The sequence below is a fragment of the Manis javanica genome, chromosome 4 (genome assembly GCF_040802235.1).
Source record: "Manis javanica isolate MJ-LG chromosome 4, MJ_LKY, whole genome shotgun sequence".
Taxonomy (NCBI): Eukaryota; Metazoa; Chordata; class Mammalia; order Pholidota; family Manidae; genus Manis; species Manis javanica.
This window is the reverse complement of record NC_133159.1, coordinates 125,338,176-125,360,258: the sequence shown is the minus strand read 5'-3', so window position 1 is coordinate 125,360,258 and position 22,083 is coordinate 125,338,176. Positions and strand designations below refer to the sequence as shown.

General features: G+C 41.8%; 1 pseudogene; it reads right to left on the bottom strand.

The window, feature by feature from the left end:
• The window catches only part of LOC140848601 (dynein axonemal heavy chain 9-like), a 162,344-nt pseudogene that overhangs the window by 109,283 nt on the left and 30,978 nt on the right, over positions 1-22,083 (bottom strand).

Here is a 22,083-nt window from a genome sequence, read left to right as displayed (position 1 = left end):
TACCCATTATGCACTGGGGACAGTGGCTCTTGGGCATGGCCTCCTCGAGGAAGGACACTGTTACATTTGGTAGGACAGCCTGAGGCTGAGCCAGCAGGAGGAGGTGTGAAGGGTGTAGAGGAGAGTGGTGAGAAAGGCAGAAGGGAGAGGGAGAGAAAGAACCCCAAGACCAGAGGAGAAAAGAAGCTGCTCCCTGCCTGGGTTCAGAGGGGGAAGGGGAAATGCCCAGGGAGAAAGGGATGGGGAAGTGGGTGAAGAGAGGTAGAAAACAAGAGGCTGTAGACTTCCACAGCACGTGGCATCCAGACTGCAAGGCTCTGAACAGCATCTGGCCCCCATACCTGCATGGCCACCACTGACAAGACTTCCACGAAGATTCGATTAAACTCATCAAAACAGCCCCAGGCACCTGTCTGAGCCAGGCCCTTGTAGATGTTGTCAGAAGACTGCAACAAAATACATGAAGATGAGATTGCTGTCAGTGCCAGGCTTACCATCACACAGCTACATCATTTTTTATTCTCTTCATTATAGATACTTTCAGTCTGCCTAAACTTGATTAACTTAAAATTTCAAGGACAATTGACTTTTTTATGGCTATGGGTGCCAACATAAGACATGGGATCAAACAGAACCTTTTCAAGACACTTGGACTAAAATCCCTTTAAAATGCCATCAGGTTTGCATTACTGTTGATTGTGTAGCTTCCAAAATCCCAAGAAAGGAATAAAATATTATTTTTCTTGTACTGTACAGACAAAAAGCCTGCCATTCAGCCTTTGGTAGGCACTGATTTAAAAAAAAAGTTTGTATCTTTAAATCCATGCCCAAGTACCCAGGTTTTCCAGAGTGATAGGAAGCTGGAGCTTGGGATGGGAAGTGATAACATCTGTAGAAAATAAACTACAGGTAAATCTTTTCAAATGACAGCAAAGAATTTCAGAGGGAAGATAATATATCTGTCCTAAAAATAGAAACCATTCTGGGCATTCAGTGTGAACTAGTAAGCACAGAGCAATATAAAGGCAGAGGTTACAGGGAGACCTTCAAGGCCATGAGCAAGGAGACATTGTTAAAGTGCTGAGAACATGCAAAGAATGGGAAAGTCCCACTCATGTACTAAGTGGGCACTTTCTCACCATCAGCTGTGTGCACGGCTCATGCGCTAGGCACAGAGGGGCTCAGTCCCTCCAAGAACTTCTAAATAGGTTGTGGAGATAAAGTATACTAATAAAATGTATAAATTGCTACATGAACAGTGATTCTGATGGATAATATACCACAAGTGTTATAGAGTTCAGCGAAGAGGGGGTCAAAGCACTCCAGAGTGATCAGTTTGTCAAAGAGGTGCATTTCAGATTGTATTAAAACAGCACTTTCCAAAGTTTAATTCATGCAGTGCCAAATCTGGGAGATGCTCCTTGAAGACAGTGTTTTTTTGGTTAAGCAAGTTTGGGAAACACTGCACTCTAAAACCTACTTTTGCCAATTCACACTGTCTCTCAGCATTTTAAGGGCCCTGAGAAGGCAAAATTAAATTAGTTCAACTTCGTTATATGGCTTTTTTTTTTCCTCCCCTCATGTCCCCTGGTTTTCTCAGAATGCATACTGGCAAACAGTGTAGTGGAAACACAAGAACAGAAGTCAGAGGATCTGGGGCATTGGTATCTCACAGAACTATATGGTACCTTCAGAAAATACACTGAGAATAGTGGTGTAATAGAAGAACAGTATCTGTGTCTGCAGAATGGAAGGTAAGGGTTTTCCAGGAGGAGGAAAGATTATGGACATAGGATAAGCAAAATAAGATATGTCCAGAGAAACATTAAGGGGTCACTTTGGCTGGAAAGCTGAACTACCCAAAGGCAGTCCTTGTTTATGAAAAGCTTTGAACTATTATAAGGGCTCTTTGGAGATCTGGAGCAGAAGCAAATGTGATTAAAATTAACATTTTAGGAGAACCAGTCTAACATCACATAAGCTAGGTTGGGTTTGGGGCAGACTTTGAAAAGTCAGGAAAGAAGAGTAAACCCTACCTTTTAGTAAGCTCCTTGAATGAACTGATTCCCCAAGCCGAACACAAAAACTTACTAAGCATTTACTATGTGCTGGGGATTGTCCTAGGTCACGAGGAATCAGCAGTGAACAAGAAAAATAAAGCCCCTATTTTTGTGGGGCTTCTGTACATAAGGGGGGAAACAGACAATGACACAGAAACAAAGAACTATCAGATACTGGTGAGTCCCACTGGAGTCTTAAAATGAGGGTGGGGTGGCTATTTCAGACTGCAAGTCACAGTCTCTCTAAAGAGGTAACGTAAGTTCCAGGCATTGCATCTGTGTGCTCAAAACAATCCTGCAAGCAGATATTGCTATTATTATATTTGTGAGTATGTGTATATAGACATACGTGTGTATACACACACATATATATATATATAATATTTGAGATATACATAGTAATGTATATTACAGGCACAGCTCAGAGATATTGTGAGTTCAGTTGCGCACCAACAAAAAGCAAATACTGCAATAAAGTGAGTCAAATGAATTTTGTGGCTCCCAGTGCATGTAAAAGTTATGTTTGCACTATAGTCCACTAACTATGCTACAGCATTATGTCTAAAAATATGTACATACCTTAATTAAAAATACTTTAATTAAAATATTATATATATCTTCATTAAAAATACAAAATAAAAAATATTCCTAAAATATGCTAACCACCATCTGAGCTCAGTCATAATCCTTGATCACAGATCACCATAACAGATACAATAATAATGAAAAAGATTGACTATCACTACCCAAACGTGACACAAGGTGAGCAAATGCTGTCAGAAAACATGGCACCCACAGATCGTCTTGATGCAGGGTTGCCACAAACCTTCAATCCATAAAAAATGCAGTATCTGCCAAATGCAATAAAGCAAAGCACAATAAAATGAGGCATGCTGTCTATATTATTAGATTTGAGATATATAAAGTAACCTGTCAATGTCACCAATACTTACGTGGACATTCAGAAATAAAAATCCACACTTTTCTGCATTAACGGCAATTCTAAAAGCTTTTTAAAGTTGTGGTCCCTTTCATCAAATGGAAATTCAATATATCAAAGAGAAGAGAGTAGTTTCTATAGGCAGATACTGGCCTCCGCCTCACTTTACATCCTGAGGGCCTGGGCAGAGGCCAGGACTCCACAGAGCCCTGTTCTGTGACCAGCCATTGTACCACGGCACCATAAGCTAGGCTGTGTGTTCCTTGCCATCGATGGTGAGCTTCTGGGCTAGGACAGGACAGTAACAACAGGTGTGGCAGTGAGAGGTGCTGAAGGAGAAATAACATTGGTGACTGATGGAACCAAGAAGGAAGACATGCTACAATCAGGGTGTCTTATGATCCGCGCCCTGGACCACAAGGCACAATGAGATGACAGTCTTGATGGGGTGAGGGATCTGGCTGGGAGGAAGGCAGGAGTGGGTAGGAGCTGCCTGAAAATAGAGGGTTAACCAAGTAGGAGAGATGGGCATCCGGATGGGGACTCTGCTGCCCAGCTGGAGAGACGGCTAGACGGTGGTGAGCAGAGAGGTAGATTTGGGAGTCATCAGTACCCAGGGAGAACTTTAACTTAAAACAGAGGACCAGAAACGAGACTGGGAAGGCAGGATCAGAGAGTTAGAGGAGAACTGTGGAAATATGTGTCAGAAACCAAGGGGGCAGCGCTTCTCAAGGGGGCGCAGGTGTCCTATAGCGTTGATGCTGCAGAGAGGTCAACAAATAATTCCAGATTCTTTCAGGTTCAAAACCCTTTGATGTCTCAGCAATCGCATCTCCAAATTGAGGTCAAGGGGGAAGTACTGCTGTATAATACAAAGAACGTCTTAGCACTAAAACCATTTCCAGAGAAAGTGGCTAGTTTTATAGATTTCCCAACTGACACTGAGTAAAGCAAAAACTTTCCTTTTCCCAAGTCTCCATGCTGTTCTGTGTCCAGCGCTGACCCGACAGCCCCACGTAGCAATCCTGCGGCAAAGGGGATGTGTGGGTCCTTGAGTGCAGCCCCACTCTCCTCTTGAACGCCTCCCTCTTCCACCGCCCACACCTTCCATAGCCACTAGGTATCATGGGAGCTTTCTGAGCCTCTCCTTTTTTGTCCACATCTACCACCCCAGCCTCCAGCTCCTCGCCCTCTGGTTTGAATGACAGCCATGGTCTCACCCAAAGTTTCGTTCCTTCCAGTCTCTTCCTGTCTCCTTTCATCTGGCTGCCCAGGGAGTCGTCCTGAAATACTGTGCTTTCATCATGATGCTACCGTGTTCCAAAGACTGCGGGTGTCTCTGCCGCCCACCACCGAGGTCTCATTCTCTTGGAGGTTTTGTGTCCCTCCCCTTATTCAACCCTATCTCCCATCTTCTCCTGCTCCCCCATCCACTCTGATGTCCTCACCAGTGCTCTGTGTTCATTTCTAGCTTGTTCTCCGGAGAGCATGCTGCTGTGGGAATCGTGCACAGCCCATCACACGGATGCCTGGTGAAAGGCACAACAGATTTCCCTGACTTCTATTCCTCCTCTGCTCGTCCCAACCATGCTCTCTGAGGAGAGCCCAGGGTGAAGTCAGCCCCAGGAGCAGCACAGAGAACTTGGCTGTGTCCTTAAAGCTAACACTGTAATGCGTTAGGCTGTGTTAAAATGTTACACCCCCCGTTTGGCACAGTAAACAGCCACGGGTCTCTCATCCTCCATGATGTCTTTCCTGACCATTCTGTAGCTCTTCCCCTACTTCTTCCAGGGAGAAGAGTTTGTAGAACACACATTCTACATACTGTCTAGTATGTCTCCTATATCTTCCTCAACTCTCCAAGTAAACTGGATTATACTCTATCATAATCAATCTATGTCTATCATCTAGCTACCTACCCATGCCTGTCTATCCTGTCAATGTTTACCTTATCTATTTATCTATCATCTATTACCCATCCATCCTTTATCTATTTACCTTTCTATCATCTATGTACCTACCCATGTCTGTTCATCTTCTCCATTTATCTATCATGTATTATCTACGTATCCATCCTTTATCTATTTACTTCTCTATCATCTACCTAGAGAGATTTAAGATGGCGGCATGAGAGGTGAGATGGAGAATTCCTCCCAAACCCACAAATAGTGAAATATAGTTAATTGAAATAATGAAAATATAGTTAATTGATACAACTAACCCTAAAACAGCAACAGAGCGGACCTCACGAAACAGCGTAAGGAACAAAAGCCTTAATCAGGCGGGACCAAGGCCCTTCCCCCATCGTAGCGGGTAACGTACAAAAGCCTTAATCAGGCGGGACCCAGGCCCTTCCCCCATCCTAGCGGGTAACTTACAAGACTTAATCAGGCGGGACCCAGGCCCTTCCCCCCACCCCAGCGGGTAACGTACAAAAGCCTTAAAGCCTTAATCAGGCGGGACCCAGGCTCTTCCCCCACCCCAGCTCACCCACGGGGGTGGGGGGGGGAAAGAAACGGCCGACTGGGGGAGGGGGTGGAAGCCTGGGGCTGCTGAACACCCAGCCCTGGAGGTCTGCCTTGGGAGCACAAACCGACACTGTGTGGTGCTCGGACGTTGAGGAGCTCAGGTGGAGTGCCTGAGAGAGAGATTCCGGCCGTTTGTGGAGGGGGGATCCACACCCGGACACTCTGCCAGAGGACAGGCGTAGTTTGAGAGGCTTCCTCGCAGCAGGAGGGCTGCCGAAGGGGCGGGGTTTGCGCAGAGCCCGCTGTGCGGGGGAGGGGAGAGCTGGACAGGGTTGTCTGGGCGCGCTCTGCCCAGCTCTTCGGGAACTTTGGGGAGCTTCAGGTGCCCCATCCCCCTGGCTGCCTACTCAGCTCCGAGGCCCCCCACTGTGACACCCAGCCTGCTGCACCTTCCTCCTGGCCTGACGGCACGGTTCACAAACCGGCTGTCACTGCACTGCCATGTATTTCGGGTCTGAATTTCATTTTGTTTGTTTGCTATGAGAAAACATGATGCTCTAGGATTCTTCAACTCTTTCCACAGCAAAATTTTATAGATGAGAGAAATTATGAAAGTTATAGCTGATGAATCACATTTGAAGAGTTCTATATGTGGCAACCGCACACATCGTCTTGCAGTCTCTAAAATTATTTTTACATTTTATTTAGCAATCAACATATCACATGATTTATATATAAATATTTGACCTATTTAATGCAATTTTTTCCACTCTAAATTTATTTACATGCCTTCTTGTTTTCAAAAGGCACTTCAGTTTACAAAAGCAGTACAATAAAACAAAATAAAAATAGTGAGACTGTGAGACAAGCTGTTTTACATGTTTTTAAAAAGGAATCTACATACAAGTCCAGTTGTGAATAGAATATTCCTAGCTTAGAAGAGACCTAATGGGTCTCTAGCTTCTCTTGCTTTTCTCTATGACACCGAACCTGGAATATTTATTAAAACATGAAAATGATGAGTGCCTGAATGAAGAACATTAGCCTCACACTCGTCTTTTGTGGGCATCCCTTGTTAGGAGCAGAGGTTCATCTATTCTGTCGTCAGAAGTCAAATCAAATCTGTCGTTACAGAATACTTTTCTCTAAGAGAAATTCTAGAGAAATGCCCACTTTCAGGGAAGAGCACAAATGACTTTTATGTGACCATTTTATATTGGCCACTTAGGAAACTTTCTGTGGTTCTAGGTCAGATAGTGAATGCAGGCTTTTGGGTATAGGTTTAGCTTCTTCATTTTGCAGATGACAAAAGGAAGACCCCAGGGGTGAGGTAACCCATCTGTGGTCCCAAAGCTCATCAGTGGAAGCAGTTTCCATGGTGCTGAGGTTTATAGGGAGGTCGACAAGTTTGCAGGGGTCTAGGACCCCCAGGACCCCTGGGAAGGGGCACAGAGACCTGACTGTCTGAGCTGGGCCAGGTGGCATGGATAAACCTGGTCTTAGTCCCTCTCAAAGATGGATCTGTACCTTGTAGTCCATCTGCTCTGAGCAGTTAAACACGTAGATCATGATGCCCAGTGCTCGACCCAGGTCCTTGGTGGTCTCTGTCTTGCCTGTTCCTGCAGGTCCTGACGGAGCTCCACTCATGGTCAGGTGCGGAGACTGTGTGAGGGTGATGTAGCATCTGCCAAACACAGGAGGGTGTAGGTCATTCTCAGAGCCACGGGAGGCCCGACAGAGTATTCTGGCCCACTTCGGTCCTCACGAGATAGGCTGGGGCTCAAAGCCATGGGAGGCCCGACACAGATTCCAGAAAGGAAAGCCCAGAGCCCCCCACTCCTGTTTGTTCCCCACAGTAATATGTGAAGAGCTTCCTACACAATCATCTGATCATGGCTATCTCCCCGAAGGGCATCAGTGGCTTTCCTCCAGGCCCTTCCTGGTCTTGCCCCTGCTTACCTCTCTAGCTCACTTCTCATTGTTTCCCTCCTCAAAACCCCCAGGAGTCTGAAGCCTGCTCCTGTAGAGCCATCTTCACTTGCCCAGTGTTCTGGTCTGAACATTTCAGTCTCCCTCAAATTCATAGGTTGAAACACTAATTCCCACAGACTATAGTAATAGGAGGCAGGGCCTTTGGGGGGGGGGGTAAAGTCATGAATGTGGAGCCCTCAGGACTGGGGTTAGTGCCCTTATGGAAAAGGCCCTGAAATATCCCTTGCCCATCCACTGTGTGAGGACACAGCAAGAAAGCTCATGAGACCTGACCATGCTGGCACCTGGATCTTGCATGTCCCAGCCCCCAAAGCTGTGGGAAATGTATTTCTGTTATTTGTAAGCCTCCGGTCTGTGGTTATTCTTATAGGAGCCTGAACGGACAAAGATACCCAGACACAATAGGACTGTGCTTGTCCCTCTCTCTCCTTTCCTTAACCCTTCCAGCCTACCTGGATCAGGTTCCTCTTCAATCTTTGCCTGTACGATGGCTATGAACTCCTTTAGGCTCATATTTGACATTACCAACTAAGTATTCCCAGAACCCTCCACCCTGAGGTAAATGAAGAGGTGTCCCTCAGCTGGGCTGCTTCAACTTCCAAAAGTATATATCATACACATCTTCCACATATATCTTCATACGGTATATGAAGATAGGTCTATATCTTATTCAGTGCTTCATCTCCAGAATCTAGCATGGCTCCACCCACATATAGGTCTTCAATAATTATATAAGGAACAAACAAATTCATGAATGAATGGATCAATCCTTCAATCTGTTTAATCCTCCTGCGACTTTTTTTACTAATGACAATTAAATAAACTCATGTTTAAGCTTGTTTCTGATGTTTTGTAAAAAGGATTTTATACTGGATTGAGATTCAAGATGGTGGCATGAGAGATGAGACAGAGAACTCCTCCCAAACCCACATATAATATGAAAATATAGTTAATACAACTATTCCTCAGAGAGCAACAGGAAAGAAAGGTGCTTGAGACTGCATACACCTGGAGAACAGAGCAGACCTCATGAAACAGGGTAACATACCAAAGTCTTGAGCCAGCAGGACCCAAGCCATTCCCCAACCCCAGCTCACTGGTGGGAGGAAGAGAAATGGAGCAGGGAGAGGGTGGAAGCCTAGGACTGCTGAACAACCAGCCCTGGAGATCTGCTTTGGGAACACAGACCTACACTGCATGGTGCTCTGGAGACTGGTGGGCTTGGAAAGCTAAGACAGGTGGAATACTTGGAGAGACTGAGATTCCAGCCATTTGTGGAGGACAGGGATCAACATCTGGCCACACTGGGACCAAGGAAAATGTGGGCGGTCTGAGAGGCTTCCTAACAGCAAGAGGGCTGTTGAAGGGGCAGGGTTGACATGGAGCTTGTTGCGCAGGGAAAGGATAGGTGGACAGGGTTGTCTGGGTGTGCTGCACCCAGCAGTTTGGGAACTTTCAGGATCTTCAGGCACTCTGTCCCTTGGCTGGCTGCTCAGCTCTGAGGACCCCACTGTGATATGCAGCCTGCTCTCTCTTCCTCCTGGCCTGTTGGCACCAGCTCACAAACCATCAGTCTCTGCCCTGCCATCAGGCCAACCAGAGGGAGGGCCTGTCTACTGCAGCTACAGATGCAAAGCGCAGAGGCTTACACCTGTGTGCTTGGCCCACTGGTTCTGACAGTGGAGACAGGCACTGCAGCCAGGAGGCCGGAAACAGCTCTTTCCTCCCCGCAGGCACCAGTGCCACTCCCATGCGACCCTGACATCACTCCAGGGGCTGAGCAGCTCAAGAGACTAGAGCTTCTGGGCACTAGAGGGTGTCACATACAAATATGAAGCATCAAAGGAACCTGGTTCAAACAAAAATATCAGAAACACTAAAAAAAGGGACAAATGAAACTGAACACACTAATCTTCCTGAGAGTTCAAAATAAAAATCGTTAACATGCTCATGGAGGTACAGAAAAATATTCAAGAACTCAGGGACAAATTTAGGATGGAGTTTCAATCATTAAGAAATTCCACATCTGAAATGAAACATATACTGGAGTGATTTAAGAGCATATTAGATATAGTAGAAGAGATGGTAAATGCAATAGAAAAAAGGGAAGAGGAATTCAAAGAAGCTAAGGCACAGAGAGGAAAAAGGATCTCAAAGATGAAAGAATATTGAGAGAACTGTGTAAGAATATTGAGAGAACTGTGTGAACAATCCAAACAGAACAATATTTGCATTATAGGGGTACCAGAAGAAGAAGAGAGAGGAAAAGGGATAGTAAGTGTCATCGAGGAGGTAATTGCTGAAAACTTCCCCAATCTGGAGAAGGAGACACTCTTTCAGGCCACAGAGGTGCACAGATCTCCTAACACAAGGAACCTAAGGAAGACAACACCAAGACAAATAATTAAAATGGCAAAGATCACGGATAAGCACAGACTTTTAAAAGCAGCTAGAGAGAGAAAAAAGATCACATACAAAGGAAAACCCATCAGGCTATCATCAGATCTCTCAGCAGAAACCTTACAGGCCAGAAGGGAGTGGCATGATATATTTAATGCAATGAAGCAGAAGGGCCTCGAACCAAGAATACGCTACTCAGTAAGATTATCATTTAAATTTGAAGGAGGGATTTAACAATTTCAGATAAGCAAAAGTTGAGAAAATTTACCTCCCACAAACCACCTCTACAGTGCATTTTGGAGGGACTGCTATAGATGGAAGTATTCCTAAGGTTAAATAGCTGTCAGCAGGGGAAATAAAACCACAGCAAACAAAGTAGAACAATTCATTACTAAGCAGATGCAAAATCAAATCAACTACCCCCAAATGAATCAAGGGAGAGACAAAGAGTACAGAATATGAAAACTAATATATAAAGAATGGAGGAGGAAGGAAAAGAAGGGAAAAAAAAGAACCTTTAGGTTGTGTTTATAATAGCATACTAAGTGAGTTAAATTACACTGCTAGATAGTAGGGGAATTACCCTTGAACTTTTGGTAACCATGAATCTAAAGCCTGCAATAGCAATAAGTACATGTCTATCGATAATCACTCTAAATGTAAATGGTCTGAATGCACCCATAAAAAGACATACAGTCACTGAATGGATGAAAAAACAAGACCCATCTATATGCTGCCTACAAGAGACTGACTTCAAACACAAAGACATACACAGACTGAAAGTAAGGAGATGGAAAAAGATATTTCATGCAACTAACAGGGAGAAAAAAGCAGGAGTTGCAGTACTTGTATCAGACAAAATAGACTTCAAAATAAATAAAGTAACAAGAGACAAAGAAGGACAATACATAATGATAAAGGCATCAGTCCAACAAGAGGATATAAGTATTATAAATATGTATGCACCCAAAACAGGATCACCTACAAATGTGAAACAAATACTAACAGAATTAAAGGGGGATATAGAATGCAATGCATTCATTTTAGGAGACTTCAACACACCACTCACTCCAAAGGACAGATCAACCAGACAGAAAATAAGTAACGAGACAGAGGCACTGAACAACGTATTAGAACAGATGGACCTAACGGACATCTACAGAACACTCCATCCAAAAGCAACAGGATACAGATTCTTTTCAAGTGCACATGGAACATTTTCAAAAATAGGTCATATACTAAGCCACAAAAAGAGCCCCAGTAAATTAAAAAATATTGAAATTGTACCAACCAGCTTCTCAGACCACAAAGGTATGAAACTAGAAATGAATTACACAAAGAAAATGAAAAAGCCCACAAACACATGGATGCTTAATAACATGCTCCTAAATAATCAATGGATCAATGACCAAATAAAAACAGAGATGAAGCAATATATGGAGACAAATGACAATAATAATTTAACACCACAAAATCTGTCGGACACAGCAAAGGCCGTGCTAAGAGGGAAATATATTGCAATACAGGCCTACCTCAGGAAAGAAGAACAATCCCAAATGAACAGTCTAAATTCACAATTAACAAAACAAGAAAAGGAAGAACAAATGAGGTCCAAAGTCAGTAGAGGAAGAGACATAATAAAAATTAGAACAGAAATAAATAAAATTGAGAAGAATAAAACAATAGAAAGAATCAATGAAAGCAGGAGCTGGTACTTTGAGAAAATAAAGTAGATAAACCCCTAGCCAGACTTATCAAGAAAAAAAGAGAGTCTACACACATAAACAGAATCAGAAATGAGAAAGGAAAAATCACTATGGACACCACAAAATACAAAGTTTTATGAGAGAATACTATGAAAAATTATATGCTAACAAACTGGATAACCTAGAAGAGATGGACAACTTTCTAGAAAAACACAACTTTCCAAGTCTGACCCAGAAAGAAACAGATAATCTGAATAGACCGATTACCAGCAAGGATATTGAATTGGTAATAAAAACCTACCTAAAGACAAAACTCCTGTACTAGATGGTTTCCCTGCTGAATTTTATCAAATATTTAGTAAAGACCTAGTACCCATCTTCCTTAAAGTTTTCCAAAGAGTAGAAGAGGCAGGAATGCTACCAAATTCATTCTATGAGGCTAACATCACTCTAATATGAAGCAGGGCAAAGACACCACAAAAAAAAAATATTACAGAAAAATACCCCTGATGAACATAGATGCAAAAATACTCAACAAAATATTAGCAAACTGAATTCAAAAGTACATCAAAAAGATCATCCATCATGATCAAGTGGGATTCATCTCAGGGATGTAAGGATGGTACAACATTAAAAAATCCATCAACATCATCCACCACATCAAAAAGAAGGACAAAAACCACATGATCATCTCCATAGATGGTGAAAAAGCATTCGACAAAATTCAACATCCATTCATGATAAAAACTCTCAACAAAATGGGTATAAAGGGAAAGTACCTCAACATAATAAAGGCTATATATGACAAACCCACAGCCAACATCATACTTAACAGCAAGAAGCTGAAAGCTTTTCCTTTAATACTGGGAACAAGACAAAGATGCCCACTCTCAGCACTTTTATTCAACATAGTTCCAGAGGTCCAAGCCATGGCAATCAGACAACACAAAGAAATAAAAGGCATCCAGATTGGCAAGGAAGAAGTTAAACTGTCCCTGTTTGCAGATGACATGATATTGTACATAAAAAACCCTAAAGAACCCACTCCAAAACTGCTAGGTCTTATATGTTGCATTCCTATATACTAATGATGAACTAGCAGAAAGAGAAATCAGGAAAAAAATTCCATTCACAATTGCATCAAAAAGAATAAAATACCTAGGAAAAAACCTAACCAAGGAAGTGAAAGACCTATACTCTGAAACTACAAGTCACTCATGAGAGAAATTAAAGAGGACACTAACAAATGGAAACTCATCCCATGCTCTTGGCTAGGAAGAATTAATAGTCAAAAAGGTCATCCTGCCTAAAGCAATCTACAGATTCAATGCAATTCCTATCAAAATACCAACAGCATTCTTCAACAAATTAGAGCAAATAGTTCTAAAATTGACAAGGAGCCACAAAAGACCCAGAACAGCAAAAGCAATCCTGAGAAGGAAGAATAAATCCAGGGGGATTACGCTCCCAGACTTCAAGCTTTACTACAAAGCCACAGTAATCAAAATAATTTGGTACTGGCACAAGAACAGACCCATAGACCAATGGAACAGACTAGAGAGGCCAGATATAAACCCAAGCATATATGGTCAATTAATATATGATAAAGGAACCATGGATATACAATGGGAGAATGACAGTCTCTTCAACAAGTGGTGTTGGCAAAACTGGACAGCTATATGCAAGAGAATGAAACTGAATTATTGTCTAACCCCATACACAAAAGTAAACTCAAAATGAATCAAAGACCTGAATGTAAGTCATGAAACCATAAAAGTCTTAGAAAAACATATAGGCAAGAATCCCTTGAATATAAACATTAGCAATGTTTTCCTGAATGCATCTCCTCAGGCAAGGGAAACACAATCAAAAATGAACAAATGGGACTACATCATGCTAAAAATCTTCTGCACAGCAAAGGACACCATCAGCAGAAAAAAAAGGCATCCTACAGTATGGAAGAATATATTTGTAAATGACATATCCAACAAGGGGTTAACATCCAAAGTATATAAAGAAGTCACATGCCTCAACATCCAAAAAGCAAATGACCCTATTAAAAAATGGCAGAGAATATGAACAGACACTTCTTCAAAGAAGAAATTCAGATGGTCAACAGGCACATGAAAAGATGCTCCACATCACTAATTATCAGGGAAATGCAAATTAAAACCACAATGAGATATCACCTCACACCAGTTAGGATGGCCAACATAGAAAAGACTAGGATCAACAAATGCTGGTTGGGATACGGAGAAAGAGAAACCCTCATACACTGCTGGTGGGAATGTAAACTAGTTCAACCTTTGTGGAAAGCAGTATGGAGGTTCCTCAAAAAACTAAAAATAGAAATACCATTTGACCCATGGATTCCACCGCTAGGAATTTACCCTAAGAATGTACAATCCCAGTTTCAAAAAGACATGTGCACCCCTATGTTTATCGCAGCACTATGTACAATAGCCAAGAAATGGAAGCAACCTAAGTGTCCATCAGTAGGTGAATGGATAAAGATGTGGTACATATACACAATGGAATATTATTTAGCCATAAGAAGAAAACAAATCCTACCATTTGCAAATACATGTATGGAGCTAGAGGGTATTATGCCCAGTGAAATAAGTCAGGTGGAGAAAGACAAGTACCAAATTATTTCACTCATATGTGTAGCATAAAAACAAAGCAACAACTAAAGGAACAAAACAGCAGCAGACTCACAGAACCCAAGAATGGACTAACAGTTACCAAAGGGAAAGGGACTGGGGAGGGTGGGTGGGAAGGGAGGGAGAAGGGGAATAAGGGGCATTACGATTAGCACATATAATATAGGGTGGGGCATGGGGAAGGCAGTGTAGCACAGAGAAGACAACTAGTGACTCTATAGCATCTTACTACATTGATGGACAGTGACTGTAGAGGTATGTGGTGGGGACTTGATAATGGGGGGAATCTAGTAACCACAGTGTTGCCCATATGATTTTATATTAATGATATCAAAATTTTAAAAAAGAATTTATATTTCTATTGAGTTTGAAATGTGCCTTTTGGTAATAAGCACATAAAGATGTTTAAAATCATCAGTCATTGAGGAAATGCAAGTTAAATCCAAAATGATATAGCGCAACACACCAGCTAGAATGGCTATAATCAAAAAGAGACAATCACAAGGGTTGATGAGGGTATGGAAAAACTGGAAAACCTCATACATTGCTGCTGGGAATGTAAAATGGCAACAGCTAATTTGGAAGACAGTTTTGCAGTTTCTTAAAAAGTAAAGCTTACTGTATGATTCAGTAATTTCCCTTCTAGGGATTTACCCAAGGGAAATAAGAATATGTTCATACAAAGACTTATGCAGGAATGTTTACAGCAGCAATATTCATAACACCAAGAAGCTGGAAAAAACTCAAATGTCCATCTGCAGTGAATGGATAAACAAAATATGATGTAGCCAAGCAATATAAACGAATGAGGTACTGATACAAGGTACAATGTAGACAAACCTTAAAAACATTATGCTGACTGAAAAAAGTCAGATGCAAAAGATTCCATATTATATTATTTCATTTAGGATATTTCTCCAGAAAATGGAGACAGCAGATCAGTGGCTGCCTGGGAAGCAGGAGAGTGGGGAGTGACTGCAGAGGGGGTGATGGCAAAGTTTTAAAAGTAGATTCTGGTAATGGTTGCACCACTCTATGAATTTACTAAAAATCATTGAAATGTACATTCATCATGGGTGAACTTTAAGGCACTTAACTTATACCTCACTAAAGCTGTTAATAATGTGTGCTGGCCTAACTTTTTAATACCTAGCAAATCAATACTGTGTGTATGCTCTCAACTTGCAGTCTGAGAGAGCCTCCAAAATGAATTCTCTTTATATCTGAATCTGATGTCTACAGTTGACCAGAAGCTCTGAGTTAACACTTTTTATGCCAGATGATGATGGGGACACCAAAGTGGTTTGCAAAGACTTGAAGTGAGTTCCTGAATTCTTCTTTAGTTAAGTGTGAAATTCCTGTATCTACTTCCCTCTTCGAAAGTGAAGCCCAGGTAAGTTTCCCCAGGAACCTGGAGGTTTCCTATGTAGTGGGATATGGGACTCAGCTGATCAGGGAGTGAACTGCATGTAACCCCTGATGAGCTGTGTTCACACAGCCATCTCACTTTTCCAGAGGGACTAAGCTTTTGATCTGTCAGGCTGGCCTGGATCTTAGCCAGGATGTGAGGGGAGTCAGGAGCAAGCTGAGAAGCTGAGTCCCATTTCACCTTATGCGGTCACTATTACCCTTTGTCAATGCATCTTTCCTTTCTCAAACATTTGTAGCTAGATCTTCAAGGAGTCCTACGTGCAGCCTTCATGATACTCACCCTCCTGGCCTGAGTTCTGCTTCCAGATTGGCCCCGGTGCCTTCCACCTCTCCCAGCCTCGGGCTTCTACTACAACTATTGGAGGCCTGCCACAGCTCTGTGCCTCCCACAGGACAGGCAGCTGTCTGGACCAGCAGAATCCCAGATCCTGTGCCTTTGTTCTCCATTCTCTCTTCCACCCTCTTTCTGTTCCATAGCTGCCTCCTCTGCTAGCCAGAGGGCAACCCCAGACCTCTGTTCTCTGGAGCTGGAGGGCTGTCAAGGGATCTGAAGCCCCAAGTTTTGTAGAAATAGAATTCTCAGAGAAAACTCAAGAATCTCTTGGAAAAAAAATCAGTGGAATGGGGTATGTTTTTGAGTACCTACTGAGCTTCTGAATACCCCCAGAAGAAGCCCTTGGGGGGAAATGCCAAAATATATTTTTCCCATAATAATAGGATTCTAGAGCTGGAGGGGAGTTTTGAGATCAGCTGACCCAATCCTTTTATTTCCCAGATGGGTAGACTGAGGCTCAGTGAGGGAAATCAGACTGTCTGAGGATTTGTAATAACCATGGCAGGGGCAACGGGGCTTCAGCTTGGGCCATGAGAAAACACAAAGAAAAGTAAGAAGCAGTATTTTCCTCTTCTGCTTGAGGGTATTATGCTTGGGCCACCAAGCCAGCAGGATGTCCTAGTCCTTCGGGACAAATGCTCCTGTAGGATCTGAAAAATCAAAAGTTAGCATAAGTGCATAAGTACAGCCATCTTAAAAGCTTAAACACCACCCTCTAACCTAGGAGAAGGAAAATTATTAGAATCTTGAGAAAACAAGTTAGTCAGCCAGTGTTAAATGTAGTGACCTTCAGTTAGCTAACCTCAAATCAGTTAATCATGAACACCAGGTGGTGGGCAGCTGCGGCCTTCAGACTGCTAACCTTGGTCGGATAGTCATGCATACCAAGCTTATCTTGTTGAAACACTGTGTAAGAAAATACTGTCTTTTTGAAAATGCTATGCTATAAAAACCTCTAGCTTTAGCTGCTCAGGGTCCTTGTTGAGACCTGCTGCGTCGGGCTAATTTGGACCCCTGCTAGCTGGTTCCTGAATAAATTCCTCTTGCTTATTGCACCAAGAGACGCCTTTCCTGAGTGATTTGGGGCGGCGTCCTCCTCTGGGAAAATCCAACATTTTGGGGGCTCGTCCGGGATCATGCGCTCACCCCGCTTCACTCCCGAAGTCGCTCTTGGAGGAAGAGGTAAGATTAGTGGCGCCTTGGTTTGTCTGTATTCTGTTTTCTGTTTTTCAGTAAGACCGGTCAGAATTCTGAAAGGGGGTACCCACTGTCTGGCAGCTGTCCCGATCCCGTAAAGGGGTCGAGACTGCGGTCGGTAGACGTACTAGGAGCACCGCAGGCTGCAACCCTGGGGGACGCCTCGGGGAGGTTGGGAGGCCAGGGACGCCTGGTAGCCTCCTGTCTGTTTTTCCGGCAAGGTGAATCTGATGAGATAGGGTTGATTTTCAGGCGCCAGGAATATCAACCCTCTGATTCCTTTCGGTTTCTGTTTAAGAATCTGAGAAAAAACAAAAAGCGGCCGCTGTGTGTCTAATCTGTGTGTGTCTCTGTTTTTTGTGTCTTTCACGTGCCTAATAATTGTTATACTGACAATGGGACAGACTCAGACAACCCCCTAAGTGTGTAAATGAATATATCTTTCTACTTCCGGATGGTATTAATGAAATTGATTTAAAGACAAGCGCTTGTGAAAATTGAGTATTCTAAAACTTCCAGAAAACCTGATAAAAAAAGTGTTAAACATTAATGCTAATTTGAGTTTGCCTGAGGCGGGCATGTCTTGGTAGTTGTGGGCTGCCTGAGTTTACCTAGAGTCATTTGAGTCATGTTATCTGCTAAATCTTTTAAGAATAGAATGCTTAGAGGCTTGGCTTTGTCTAGTGTTCAGTGGGGGTCTTGTGAGTAGTCTAGTGTAGTTGTTGCAGGTAGGTGAGCTGGATAAGTGTGGCAAGTGAACACCTTTTTAATTGTGTGTTGCAGTGTGTATGCCTACCTGCAGCCTGAGAATCTTTGTAGTAACTTAAGGCCTTAGAGTTTTGTTAAGTTGAGAAGATGTGCTCTGTGTTTGCTGGGAGATTGTGCTGTGAAGCTCATGGTTGCAGAAATTGTAGAATGTGTTCATAAGTTTGTCAGTCTAGGGAATGTTAGTTTGACAGTTTGCAGTGTCCTGCTTCTCAGTGTTCACTGGAGCTTGAAGTTTCTAATAGTTTTGAGTTCTGGTTAGAACTGCTTAAAGTGATGGAGAGGGCATTTCTCTATGCTGGAAGATGTATGTTTTAATAAGAAAAAGTATAAAGAATGAAAACTCTTCTGCATGCTAAAGAATGTGTTTTGTGATAAAAGAAAGTAACTTTGTTCTAAAGTACAGCTATTTATTTAAAGAGAGGCAAAGAGAGAAAACAGCGTGGTGCTTTTTGTTGTGGAAGATCCGCCTAGCCTGTTGCTTTGGGGGGAGGGTTAGGATGTTTAGAGATAAAGTGAGATAAACCCAGTCAAGCCGCAGGCAAGCCCAGGCATAATTCTCACCGGCTTATGTGCTTGGGACCATGGGGCAAATGAAGAATAAATTACTATATTCTTACAGATATAGTCGTGCCTAGTGAAATTAAAGCAAGTGAGTCTTGATATCAAGTGCACAGCAAAATTAGAATCTCGTTTCCAGTTAAACAGTTTTCTTTAACTGTTAGTCTGCTCTTAATGTTGAAAGATCAAAGCAGTTTCTCATGCTTAAAGTCTCAGTGAGTTGCCATGAAACCGTAATATTAAAAAGACTAAAAGCTAAAGTTTGTTAACAACTGTGTAACCTTTATTTGCCTTTGAAATATTTTGTTATTGAAAACGATTGCATGGCATGAGAAATTGAATTATTCCATATATTTTTATAAGTGGAAAAATCTCTAACCAACAAATGATTAAAGTTGTTACTGATTATTTGTTTTCTTAATTTATCCTAAGCAGAATGGTAACAAAGCTTTTTTTCAGCTGATTAAATGCACTTAGTTAACAAACCAAAATTTATTCTTAAAAATTAAACTAGAATCTGGACAAGATTATGTTTCTCCCAGAAAAACAGGTTTCACTGTAAAGGTTTAGATAGACGAACGTGTGACCACTTTTGAGAAAAGTTGTAATAGATTTTTTGAGAACCACCAGGTCTTCTTGTTTAATTTATATGCTGTATGTTTTTAAAAAACATGGGGGACTCTCCATATTTTTTAATGCAAATGATCTTAGAGCTTTTAATAGAATTTGCATAGCAGCTTATATCTACTATTAAAGAGTAAAACATTCTTGAAGCTTTCAGGGAAGACCTGTAGACTTAAGCACTTTCTCTGCTTTTTTGTATCTGGTCTTAGACACTTACGCTGAGTTATGTTCTTATTATTTTCACTGTTTGTAAGCTATTGATTGTAAGCCAAAATTCATCATTTCTCAGTCCCTAAATGAAGAAGTAAAATGCCTGATCTCTTTCATCTCAAAGTATATTTCTGGTCAGATCTGAATATCTGTGTGAAAGAAAGGGACATTTAAATTTGAGATTCTGCTTAAACTTTTAAGTTGAATTTGACTATAGCCATATTCATTCTTTGTATGTATCCCTAACAGGTCTTTTGTATGCCTGGTGATATTATACTCTGCCTTGAGTTTAGACAGTTCTTTCAGCTAAATATGAATTCTTATTATAGCTTTTTTCCCCTCCTGAAGATGAAAGCAGAAGAATCTACCATCTGCTACCATTCTCTCAAGAATGCTTAGTAACCTAGAATTATTTTGACTTTCTGTATATTGTCTTTAAAAATTGACAGCAGCAGTCTCCCCTGCTGCCCCACCTTTTTAAGATGTCTCGTTTACTGTGCTGAGTATATAGACAATAAATGTGTAATGATAGTTCTAAAAAAATTAAATGCAAAAAGGTGCTTTTACCTCTAGTTAACTCTGATATTTTCCAGAGGGCCCCTGGAACATGTCAGAAGAATTTTTTCTCATTAGAGAAAGTATTTGACTAATTTGGCTTATTTATCTGATATATATATATATATCTTTATATATATATATATACATATTTATATTTATATATATATGTATTTACCAGGAAAGCACTGTCAAAGAGAATGATGCTAAACTTTGTTACTGAATGTTTTGTATTACAGAAATATCTGAATTACCTTATGTCAACTGTTTTACAGTAAGCTCTCATCAGATCTTTAACCATTGTCATTTGTAAGTCTTTTGTCATTCATAGTATTATCCCTAAACTGGTAAAGAACTGGATTTCAGCAGAACAGGTATTAGTTACATAAGATTACATAAACTAAAGAAAATGATTTTGTGTCTTTTTGTTTCAAATGTTGCTGATAAAGTGTTTTAACCTTGTTCTCTTAAACTGACAACAGTTTAGTAAATGACTATCTTTATGAGCAGAATTGAAACGTCCTTCTCTCTACTTGATCCCTCCAGAGTTTAAAAACTTTCAGTGACTGTTTTTGTATTCCATGGCAGTATGTTTATTTGCACGAGTTCAATAAGAATCTGCTTTCCTTGTGAGAAGACTACTTAAGAACACTGGTTATACTACCAGGGCTTTGACTGGAATGTCATACCTGAGAGACATGTGTATAGACTCAGATGTGAACAACTTTAAAGAACTAAGATTGACTTTATAAAGCCAACAAAGCCCCTTGGAAGAACTGGCCTGGTACCTTGCTTACAGAGTTCCCAGCAGCCTTACCAGGTGAGTAAAGAAGGTCACTTCCTGGCAGGTGCAGAGACCTCGAGAAGAGAAGAATTCATCCAAATCTACAGGTACTGCAGGCAAAGCCTGATGGCAAATCTAGCTTGGCTGTCTAGCCTCAAGAGGCTTTTAAAAGTTCAATCTGAAATTCCTTACAAAAAGTTCCAGCAAAGCATATTTAAAAGAGCCTGTGTAATCAATTGCTCTTCTTGCTGCACCTGTGCAAATAATCAAGCCAGCTGTTAATTATTTTCTTAACCTGGTTACTTCTAGTAAAAACGAGTGATTTTAGAGAGAAGTATTGTTTCAATAATGCCGCCTCCTTCCAGAATAAAAAAATCCAACTCCAGATGTTGCTACATAACCTAATAACACAATTTGTTTTATCTTGCCTAGAAGCCACAAAACTGCAAATAGTAATAAAAATGAAACCCAGAATAAAAGTGCCAGCCTTCTGAAGCCCTCTCAACTGACCAGTGATGGAGACCTAGCTGCACCCTTTACTGCGCCCCCTTCTCAGCACGAAGCAGCCAGAGCGGTCATCGCCCCTTTTCCCTAGCAGCAGCTAGAGTCTCTATCTGTAGAAGAAAGAATGAGACCATACCCATAGCCTTCCCTGGTAAAAACAGGTATTTAATCCCTCCTCCCAAGGGATGGTGGGCTTGTAACACTGGAGTGACCCCATGTGTCTCTACTTCTGCCTTCAACTCTTCCCGTGATTTCTGTATCATGGTCCAGTTGGTGCCCAGGTTGATGTATCATGATGATCTCTCATTTGTAGCTGAATTTGAACCTAGGCATAGATATAGAAGAGAGCCGGTCTCGCTGACCTTAGCTGTATTGTTAGGGATAGGTGTCGCAGCCGGAGTGGGAACGGGAGCAGCCGCTATTGTCCAAGGGAACCAACATTATGAAGGGCTAAGGACAGCTATTGATGAAGACCTAAGGACCATAGAGCAATCCATTACAAAACCTGAAGAATCTCTGACTTCCCTCTCTGAGGTAGTCTTGCAGAATAGACTAGGGCTAGATCTGTTGTTCCTAAAAGAAGGAGGACTGTGTGCAGCTTTAAAGGAAGAATGCTGCTTTTATGCAGACCATTCCGGAATAGTAAGAGATTCAATGTCAAAGCTTAGGGAAAGGCTAGGCCAGAGAAAGAAAGAACGAGAAGCCAGCCAAGGGCTATTTGAATCTTGGTTCACTAGATCCCCGTGGTTTACAACCCTGATATCCACTCTGGCTGGGCCCCTACTCATCCTTGTGTTGCTCCTCACTTTAGGACCCTGCATACTAAATCGGCTGATAACTTTGTTAGAGAAAGAGTGAGTGCTGTTCATGTGCTGATGTTGAGGCAACA